General features: G+C 37.3%; 1 protein-coding gene across 1 annotated transcript in view; it reads right to left on the reverse strand.

The window, feature by feature from the left end:
* Positions 1-9,762, reverse strand: part of slc7a14a (solute carrier family 7 member 14a) — a 29,324-nt gene extending 19,562 nt beyond the window's left edge. Inside the window, exon 1 of the mRNA XM_006637689.3 lies at positions 9,470-9,762. The gene's annotated coding sequence lies outside the window, so the exon portion shown is untranslated. The remainder of the gene's footprint in view (positions 1-9,469) is intronic.
* Positions 9,763-11,177: the final 1,415 nt, after the last annotated feature.

Consider the following 11,177-nt stretch of genomic DNA (forward strand, 5'->3'; position numbering starts at 1 on the left):
AGGGCTGCTTTTCATTCATATGATCCTTATTTTTCTGTAAGAAAATGCAGAATATGACAAAAAATGATGAAGTGTATATAAGAATATTCTCTTATAAACCAGAACGTTTGACTGATACCTTACTTAAACAAGAGAACAAAGCATCTATACACCTTCTCAGTACATAGCCCAGCAGTATGCACAAGTCTTCCAGCTGGGAATTACTTTTCAGGTAGTCAAGTGATGGAGATAAACCAGGGTACATGCTCTGTGCCTGGCTTTTAAACCCACACATCTAATTACAGACATTCACTAATTAGTACTGCTGTCAACTGAGAGAAAACGGAAATCCACAGATTGTGAAGTGCTGTGTTGTCTGCGTTGTAAATAATTAGTGGTATTTTGGATCTGCCAGAGCAAATAATTGTGCGTGAAAAAACTCAGCGGGTGTGTTTCCCAGCATTATCGTCCATATATGGAGCATTACTGTATATCCATGTATGGTAAAACCACTTAACCTCAGTGGGAAATTCACAAGTACAATACCTAATCAATATTTTAGATCATGAGAGCAAATCATATGACATTTAATGACTTCTCAGAGCTTTCGATTTCAGACATGTTCTCATTTTTCCTATCAAAAGCAAATACGCATGAATGAGATGCTGTCTGACAAGTTTGTGTTCAATTGTGTACAATTAGGAATAACAGTATCGTATTGTAGTAACAGGTGTATGCAAGTTTGTCTAGATTGATTAAGCTGAAGTATCTGACACACAAATTGTTGTTACCTGACAAATATCCAAAGTTGCTTTCCCACAAATTAATTAAAAGCAAGTCATAAGGTAATCTTTTCTCTGACTGTAATATAGCAGCTGCCATTTTACACTGAAAATACGTTGTGTCTGATCACACTTCCTCAGAGCATTCTTTATTTATTGATCATTCATTATTTGCAAAGTGCCTCAGCTCATGTCTGTGGAGGACAAGAGGTTTTTATAATGTTAATGAATATGCTAATGTAAACTTTAAAAGCATAAGACAGATATTAAAAATCTTAAGCTGCATGTCTCATCAGCCTATTGAGGATTTCTTTGCAATTTTAATTAGCAATCAATTACATGTAGAATAGGAAGCTTAGGTTTAATGCATCCAGTTTGTAGTACTGATAAAAACAATAATATAAAAGATTTCCTAACCATAAAGAATCAAGATATTTAATCATGCTACCATTATTTTTCTTAGAAATAACAGAATACCTACTGTATAATGATTCATGATGTGTTTCTTTTACATTCTTGACCTAGAAGGTGAACATTTTGCAAATGATAAAAAAATAGATCCAGGCACTGCAGACCATGAACAGCACAATTGTCTTGTGAGCCCCACACCACTCTATTTATAGACAAAAAGCAGATGGTCTACCTTAGCCTTTGGAACTGCTTCAAGATTAATTGATTACAATGTAAAGAAAAGGTCTTTATAGCATTGTATTGTAGCTCACATATCAGGAGAGAAGTAGATGATGTCAGGCTATGGTTTCCAAAAACCCTTTGATATTGCTAAATGCATGTTCTTGATAGGCTTCAGTAACTGTCATTGACATGGAGGAGAACAGAAATGAATAACATCAGTCAGAGTTCAAGGCACAACTGTGCTGAGAAGACCGGCACAGCAGTCAGCCTCCTTAGAGAGCAAAACTCTGATCTTTCACCCAGAAAATTAATTTCTGCTGAAGGAATGAAGAAAGGAACAGAAACATTAGTTGGGAAAATCTTTGCAAAAGTAACTGGTAATGGAAAATCCATGTGGCAATATAGCTTCAACACCTTTCAGTGACTTTTTCAGTATGGATGTATCCGAGGATGTCATTGCTGCTCTTGGCCATTTTGGGAGCCAGCAGCTAAACGTGAATGTCTTATTGCAAAGATCGGCATTGGAAACACAAAGAGGTGTGTTTTACAGGAGACCAGTTTGCTGTGAATGAGTGTTAGTTTTTACTGGTTGTAGGCAACATTGATGATCTGTCTGAACTTGCACAGATTTTTTAATAAGAAGAGCTGTTCTTGAAAAACATGCAAAATAATAACAGAAGGAGAGTAGCTAATAAGAATGCAATGAGAGCTTAGAAACATGATTAGTAATTTATGTTTTAGGTTGGGTTCACTGCATACACCATAATATAATCTCTGCAACTGTGCATTATGTCAATTCTTAACCTCAACTAATCTCATCCCCTTTTTACGGTAAACTCTCTCATAGCGAACATATTGAAATAAAGCACCTGCTTTCCTCCGTGATAGAAACACAGGCTAGCCACAAGGGAAAACATGCTTCAATTTCCATCAGTCTCAGCTCCTGTGGTATTTGTGTTGCGAAATAATGTGGGCTGTGTTTTAGACAAGAAAGAGAATTTACTTCTGCAAGGTTACAAGTGCATATCACCAGCACCTATCATCTGCCCCATCTTTGAGAATATTGAGAAATATTTCTATTTAAGCTAAGCCAGCAACAAGAGTGGGTGGATTCCCAGGCAGCATAATAAATGGGAAGCAATTTTAATGAGAGATAACTGGCCTTCCTGTAATTCACCTCTCTGCTGTTATGTTCTATAAGAATACAGGATGGAAAAATAGAGGATGGAAAAATACAGGAAAAAATAAAGGTAAAAAGATAAAAACACATGATGTGACAAAACACCAACTAATTTTGGATCACGAGCAGTCTTGTGAAATTTCTGAACAAACATTGGAACTTATAAAACATGGTTTAGAAACAAAGACAATTTTGGGAAAACAAAGACCATATGGCAATAAAACTGCCATATCTTCAGCACAATGTTTAGCATTATTGCATGCGTGAAAGGCATACTGCTCATCGATATCCTTGAGAAGATTTAAGGGGGCATGAATTTTGAAAGATGCCAAGAAATGTCACTGCAAAATGCCATTTTACAGCCTGCACAATTACTTAATATTTTTACACAATCTTGCCTTAATCTTTCAAAAATTAATGCTTTCTTAATAAAGATGTGATAATTTCTGTTTTCATCCCATATGCAGACTTCTGTTTTAGAACTGAGGAGGTAATTACCTCACCTAAGAAATGATTCACATTTTTCCAAGGACACATGCCCCATATTTTTGGCAAGGACAAATTCATTATCTCACAGATAGCATTTCTTTTTGAATGAAATTAAGTGTTAATGTATCCAGTCTAGGAGACAGCCCAGCCCAGTCTGCGCATGAACTGAGCAGAGTATTCATTAACAATGGAGCCTTAGTCAGGGAAAAGATCCATTTTCCTTAGCTTTGAGTTTTATGTAAGGAAACACATGCTGCCAATTACAGAGAAAGTGAATGCCTCCCAAGTTCCTAATGCTGATTTCATCTATTCTGTCAGTAGACACGATCCTAACTTGTTTAACAAAGACCTCAAAAACACTAAATACTATCACATTCCTTCAGGATAACATGTATGCAACAAACTGAAGATTTTATCAATCTGAAGGGTCTAGTTATTTGTGAGAATCTAGTGATATTTCAAATTATTGGTAACTATCAAAGCATTAAGGGTTCTGTACAGCTGGAACTGCACCTGCAGAGAGTACCACACCATCTTCCACAAGCAAGAATCTGACAAAGCAAAGAAAAGGGTGTAGCCAGAAAACTGTACTTCATTAGCGTGGTTCTGAGACACTGTCGGCGCTTGTTTGCAGCCTCTTTCGAATGTTCAGCGGTGTGACAGGCATTGTGAAAATGCTAGAGGCCGCTCAGCAATTAGTTCTCCCTATGATTCTGCAGTTTTTTTAAGGGGTGGGGTTTCTGTCTTCTCTGTGAGAATGGTTCTGTTCAAACCGTTCCCAGACGTTTTGCAATTACTGATATGTAGTTTTTGTTTAACAGATATTGAAACATTCTGCCTTTCAAAACATAATACTAAATGCAGGCACTTTCCACTAACAATTCCTACTGTGCCTCATTTTAGGCTTTATTTCAGGTAAAAAGGAGTGCTTTACAGCCTTAATGTTATGTCCCTGCCTGTATTTCAGTGCACATTCAAGATCATAACTAAATTGATTAAGCATACCAATGTGACTCATTTTGTCTTTGGTTCTGGGCTTTAATATGCACAAACTGAAGGTCCTATTTGACAGGAAGGAAAATTAACTCTCTTGAATTGTAGTGCCAGTTTATACTGTATGAAAGCTGGCTTGAACACTGTAAACCTAAGCAAATCAATGAGGTCAAGCAATATTATTGCAGCAAAGCTGTGAGTTTGTCTACCACTCAGGCTTATCAGAGTCTTGCTCCTCATGCAGATGCCATCTGAAAAAAGTGAAGGCCTGAAACGTCTTCTCATAGTGACGTCAGAAATGGTTGAACCTGACTTCAACTGTTATTAATGTAATGGCTTCACATGAGAGTTTTTGATACCTTTTTTAAACAGTGTTTTATAATGATGCCACTTTGAGCTATACACTAGACAAAGCGGCACCATTTAACTGAGCACTAGTGTGATAGCAGTGGAATTGACCGTGCTTGGTCTTCACAATACAGTTTAGCTCATTTTAAGTAGTGTTTAATAAATGGCAAGAATTCATTAAAAAGCAAAAAAAAAAACATAAAAACAGTAAAGAGCACCTCTGATTTCCCTTTTTATCTTGACTCTGAAATGTACTGTAATTTGACAATGGAGTCATAACTATTAAAATGGGAAAACAGAGAACTGGCACACAGTGCTCATCTGGTCTCTTTATTTAATAAGTTGCTGATAGAGATACAGATGGGCTTGGCTGATGAAGAGCCGTTGATTGCATTAGACCTTTCTCTGCAGACAACCTGCTGACGTCACTGCTGGGGTTTCATATTTCAGTCACAGACACAAACGGGTGAGTCAGCCACTCGCTGCTGACATAAGCAGGGTTAAAAGATCAGCTGTGAAAAACATCCGAAGATTTTCATAAAAGAAAATGCAGACGGAAGTTCTTGTTTTTTTTCCCATTCTTAGAGAAAAAACAGATGACTTATTTTTCTAGTAAACTGGCATGGGAGACTTTTTCTTCCCAGAAGTAAAACATTTAGGATAATAAATTAACCCTGTTACTTTTAAAACATTGAACCTCAAAACAGTAAATCTTCTGCCTCTAGGGATCTGCATTGTGTACCCTTCAGAAAACAATGTGGGTTGTGTGTTTCTAGCGAGATAAACACAGTTGTATTGTACCATGAGAAGACAGTGAGCATTCCAACAAATGTGACGAAGCTGTATCCTTCATAGCTTAGCCTTTGTAATATGGTTCTCAAAATCACTGCATTTAACATATAAAGTATTTTATGTTTCTCAGAATAACATAACATATTATCTGAATGTACAACACAACAATCATGGTAATAGTAGGTACAAGTGAAAATATGGTACAAAATTAAATGCTGTTGTGAAACATTTTCCATGCTCACAAAAATCCCCTTTTCGTCAAATCAATAGGAAGTGTTCGTTGAAGACTGCTCTGATGTCAGTTCTAACAAACGTTTAAAACTTTATCACGAAAGCACAATGGGTTTAATTTAGCTTTTGTATTGGAATCCCTAACGACCAATTCACAAAAAATGGGGTTTAATTTAGCTTTTGTATTGGAATCCCTAACGACCAATTCACAAAAAATGTTTTGGTTAGAGGAGCCACACACCTGCATTTTTGCATTTTGTCTTTTTATTAGCAACACTAGATTAACTCACAGTAATGCCTCCGATATAGGTCTTACACCTTCTGTCCCTGAGAGTTCCTGATCAATGAACAACAGCTTAGGAAACACCAATACTGCTTTACACTAAAAAGCATACCAGGTTCTGATGGCAGTGCACAATAAAGCCAAATAAAACGCATTTTAATTTTCTGCAATCAGTTCTTCATTCTTACAGGAATAGTTTTGTGCCCAATACAGATCTCTCAAACACATAAGCATTCAGCTGTGATTGTTGTTTGGTCTTCAGAAGTGAACACCTTATTAGTCAGCGTTTATGTCAGAGTAAATATGCGATTTTAATCAAGGAAGCACAACATTTTTTTTACATTCAGAAAATAAAAGTTGGAATCCTCCGCAGTGTTAGTCTACAGATATCTTTTTAGAAGCAAATAATTGGTTATTCTAATGGAAAGACTGGAGGGAATCCAAGGGCAGGCAGTGCATTTAAGTATTAACATTGACAGCAAGGCATCACCTTGGCTGGCACGATGCATCCAATGCTATGCCTATTGCAGCTGAAGTTGACACATATTAATTAACCTTGAGTCAGATACGCTTAGCCATATTCGGAAGACGAAAGCAACATTTCTCAGCACGCCCAAACCCTCCAGCAGTGATTGTCTGGAGAGACTTGAACAACGTACCCCTGTTCTGCAGAAAGATAATTACAGTGGTGTGAAAAAGTGTTTGCCCCCTTCCTGATTTCTTATTTTTTTGCATGTTTGTCACACTGAAATGTTTCAGATCATCAAACAAATTGAGATATTAGACAAAGATAACACAAGTAAACACAAAATGCAGTTTTTAAATGAAGGTTTTTATTATTAAGGGGGAAAAAAATCCAAACCTACATGGCCCTGTGTGAAAAAGTGATTGCCCCCTAAACCTAATAACTGGTTGGGTCACCTTTAGCAGCAACAACTGCAATCAACCGTTTGCAATAACTGGCAATTAATTTTTTACAGCACTGTGGAGGAATTTTGGCCCACTCATCTTTGCAGGATTGTTGTAATTCAGCCACATTGGAGGGTTTTCGAGCCTTAACCACTTTTTTAAGGTCATGCCACAACATCTCAAATGGATTCAGGTCAGGACTTTGACTAGGCCACTCCAAAGTCTTCATTTTGTTTTTCTTAAGCCATTCGGAGGTGGACTTGCTGGTGTATTTTGGATACTCTTGGATGAGTTGTCGCTGCGCTCTTGGGGTAATTTTGGTCGGCCGGCCACTCCTGGGAAGGTTCACCACTGTTCCATGTTTTCGCCATTTGTGGATAATGGCTCTCACTGTGGTTCGCTGGAATCCTAAAGCTTTAGAAATGGCTTTATAACCTTTTCCAGACTGATAAATCTCAATTACTCTGTTTCTCATTTGTTCCTGAATTTCTTTGGATCGCAGCATGATGTCTAGCTTTTGAGGATCTTTTGGTCTACTTCACTTTGTCAGGCAGGTCCTATTTAAGTGATTTCTTGATTGAGAACAGGTGTGGCAGTTATCAGGCCTGGGTGTGGCTAGAGAAATTGAACTCAGCTTTCCAAAGATGTGATAAACCACAATTGATTTAAGTTTTAACAGGGGGGGCAATCACTTTTCACACGGGGCCATGTAGGTTTGGATTTTTTTCCCCCTTAATAATAAAAACCTTCATTTAAAAACTGCATTTTGTGAACTTGTGTTATCTTTGTCTAATATTTCAATTTGTTTGATGATCTGAAACATTTCAGTGTGACAAACATGCAAAAAAATAAAAAATCAGGAAGGGGGCAAACACTTTTTCACACCACTGTAGATATGAATCTAAAACTATACCATTATATCAAATATTTAATATAGCTTTAACCTGCACGATTACCCGTATTCATTTTATATTAAGGAAAAGGTACGGGCGGAATTATGGAGACATTTGCGTCATATCTTTGTTACGGATTAATCTTTAAAATAACTTACGGTTCAAACAAGCGTTTTCGCGAACTCTAATGGAGGAGCAGTTCAGAGGTTCTCCTGTATTCGTTTTATATTCACTTTCGGAATGAAATCTCTGAGCGAATCGAAGCCTTATGGTAATTTAAAAGAAAATCTTTCCTGCACCATTCATCTACAGCTAAAACGTACTAAAATTATTACTGCATTTGCATTATATATATATATCTTCTTATGGGACTAAAATAAGATAATTTAAAGTTTATCAACAATACATAATATGGGCATGACAATATATTAAGACTTAAGTAGAATAAAAAATAAACATTTAAAATAAAATGTCAATTCAAATAGAACCAAGTGACCTCTTAGGGAACTCTTGTTCTGGTATTCATTTTAGAACGATTAAATGCGACATATGATTAAATAAAGTAAATCTGAGGTTGTGTTGTGTACGACATTATTTAGTTAATACGTCCTAGACACAATAAGCGAGCCCAATCACTATACAGTATATAGCTACTGTCCAACGTGAACTGTTGGTAACTTCTAATTACAAAAACCGTCAGAAGGTTATAAAAAGAATACTGACAGAGGGGATGGTTTCACTATGTATAAACTTGTGTCCTCTGTGTGTATAAATATGTCAATGCCCACAGATGAAAATTAAAATCTTACATACATAATAACTCTATGTATACTGTACATACAGTTTAAACTCGCTCTTCGAAGAGCTGGTTACAACATTCAGCACCACGGTCAGCTCCTCTTAAAAGGAGATATTTAAGAAGCGTCGGAAAACAGCAGGCCTGCGTCTGGTCAACTCCTGCTACCAAGGCTTTACTTTTAAAATACTGATGACACTTATATTGTCCTTTTATCCAGAGAGTCCCATTTTTCTTAACCATTCAATAACCAACCAACCCTGCACTGCTGTATAGAGCTGCGGAAATGATATTCCATCGTGGAAAACAGCGAAGAGATCTATTTTGTCCAAGCGGAAACCTGAGTATTAGGTTCCTAGGGATGCTGCCGTACACAATTGAGATACCTGAAAAAAAAACCAACTGTCCTAAACACTGAAAGTAGAGATCTATCCGCTTTGAAGTGGGTGTGCACAACAATCCTCTAGTAAGTCGACAATAGATTCGTCATATATTTATGCTATGGGAAATTTGACGTCAACACATCTTGTTTTACAGTTTTATCAACGATAATTTTTACATCGTAAACGTGTGATATGATCACTGTTTTAGGGCATCAGGGCTATACCCCCTTTGTGCAAAATTGGTAAACGAGACGCTATATCAAATTTCATTCCCCACAGAGTTTCAACACTCGGAGCTCTAAGTTTAAATAATTGACTTTCCCCTCTGTTGAGATGTAATTGTCCACCACAGTTGGGTTAATAAAAATATTAAATAAAACTGAATTCAACCGACTGCATTAACTGCATTCAGCAAGGTTATATTTTTTGTAATACAACAGTATTTCTCTCTAATACATACTCAAAGACATACATATTTACAAGCAAAGTAACACAAGTACACCTGTTCAGCTTTAAAAGCGCAGCTTTAAATACCTTCATTAATTCCAAACATCAAGTCTCAAACTAAGGCTTCTGCTGCAGTTCAGTCAAGCATCGCCTCAGAGAAGAGCAAGCCAAACCCAAGCAAGACTTATTGCAGGTGCCTTTTCAGAGGAGATTCTGTGCATTTCCGTTCTTGTATATGCACAAAAAACGCCACACGGGTCACACAATCGTCCGTCTGCGCCATTTTCACATTAATAGACAAAATCCTATTTAGAAAAATAAAATCACTCACGTTTTTCGCCCAACGGATTAATGGATTACGATGATTTTGTCAAGATCCATTTTCAAGGCGGTATTTGCCCGCATCCGGGGATGGCAGCTACAGTCGGGAGAGATCGCGGATGCAAAAAGATCCTGAATAATTTAGAGGCTTTCTCACGTGATCCGAGACAAATTCATTATTTAACAAGATGCCCCCCATTCAACAGCTGCATACGTCAACGACGTTCTGATGTCAGCTACCCTGGTTAGTATGATCTGGTTTATGTCTTTGCAGCGGAGTACCGAGGGTGTATTGCTCGAGCAAAGCAAAAGGATTCAAAAATCGCGAGTCACATCGCGTGGATCATGGGCACTGTTCCTGCAGGCAGGAGACAGAAAGAACATAGTTCAATAACGAGTTGAAGTAGGCAGGTTAGATTGTGGTTTAAAGCACGTACAGTTCATGAAGTCTATGCCCTTTGTCTTTGCCCTTTGATAGACAAAGCGACTTGTTAACTCAGAACGGAAATCAGTGACTTTTAGAGTAAACTGTAGCCATAAAGATAATAGATAATCTAAGGAAAAACAAACCATCAGACATCGTTAGAGACAATATTTCCAATGATTTGACCTGATGGGTCCAGCTCCAACTTTAGAAACAGACATATTAACTAGTGATGCTTTATTCTCCTTGGTACCGGACTGCTTGACTCAGCACTTTTCCTTTGAAACCTGAAACGTTCCTATGGAAAGTATTTGATGTGCTAGGGGAAAGCAATGAAGAGGAGCAAAAATACTCTTTGAGTTACATCCTTTTCTTTGCCTAAAACATGGGATAATACTGATCTTCTTTAGAGTAAATCTACTGACACCACTTTCCAGAAAAAGCAATACCCAAGGAGCAAGGATGGCTGTTGATATTGTGCTCCAAGTGTGCACAGGAGTAAAAAAAGAAGTAACCCAACCTATACTGTTTGCATATGAAAAAATCAAGTACATGGTCCAGCCCCAAAGAATGAGCTTGAGCTTCCTGCTGAGGTTGCAATGGCTCTTCGGCTTGTAGACTTTGTGCACTGATGGTTTGTGAGTAACAGACTAATCTCAGGTGTAGGGGAGATACATGGGTGAGTACGTTCACAGCCCAAGCATTCAGCATAGCATGGGCACTGTACACAAAGCTCCTTTTCCCTTGTTCACTTTACTAAGTCATGCTGACAGAAATCAGTTTGTTGACTCTTCTACACAGGTTTAAACAGGAGCTTCCCTTGTCTGTCTGGGGGATAATTCTGTACGTAAGTAGACCAGTCTTAAAATTAAAAAGGTTAATGGTTTGTTCATTAGCAAACAATGCAACCTCGAATTATTTTGCACAAGAGCATTGTATAGTTTCCTTCTGACAGCCCGTATAATTCAGGATGAAAAATGTGCACTTAAACAAACAGCTGTCCTCATATCTTGAATGTTTTTCCTGGCAATGATTAATCTAGTCCCAATTGTATAATTGATCTTTTACTTTCCAATCAAATGGTTCAGTTCTTCTCTCATTAGCACAGACTGAGAATTATAATATTAGTTGCCTTTGCAACTGAACATATTTCCTCTTCCTTACTATTAAATATAATTGATATCATTGTAATGTTAAAAGTTGAATTTATGTACTGTACATACAGTACATTAATCAGAAATGCACAGAATCCTATTAAAACATGCACCTAAAACAGCATTTCAGTTACATTTCA

This window comes from Lepisosteus oculatus, chromosome 13 (assembly GCF_040954835.1).
Source record: "Lepisosteus oculatus isolate fLepOcu1 chromosome 13, fLepOcu1.hap2, whole genome shotgun sequence".
NCBI lineage: Eukaryota > Metazoa > Chordata > Actinopteri > Semionotiformes > Lepisosteidae > Lepisosteus > Lepisosteus oculatus.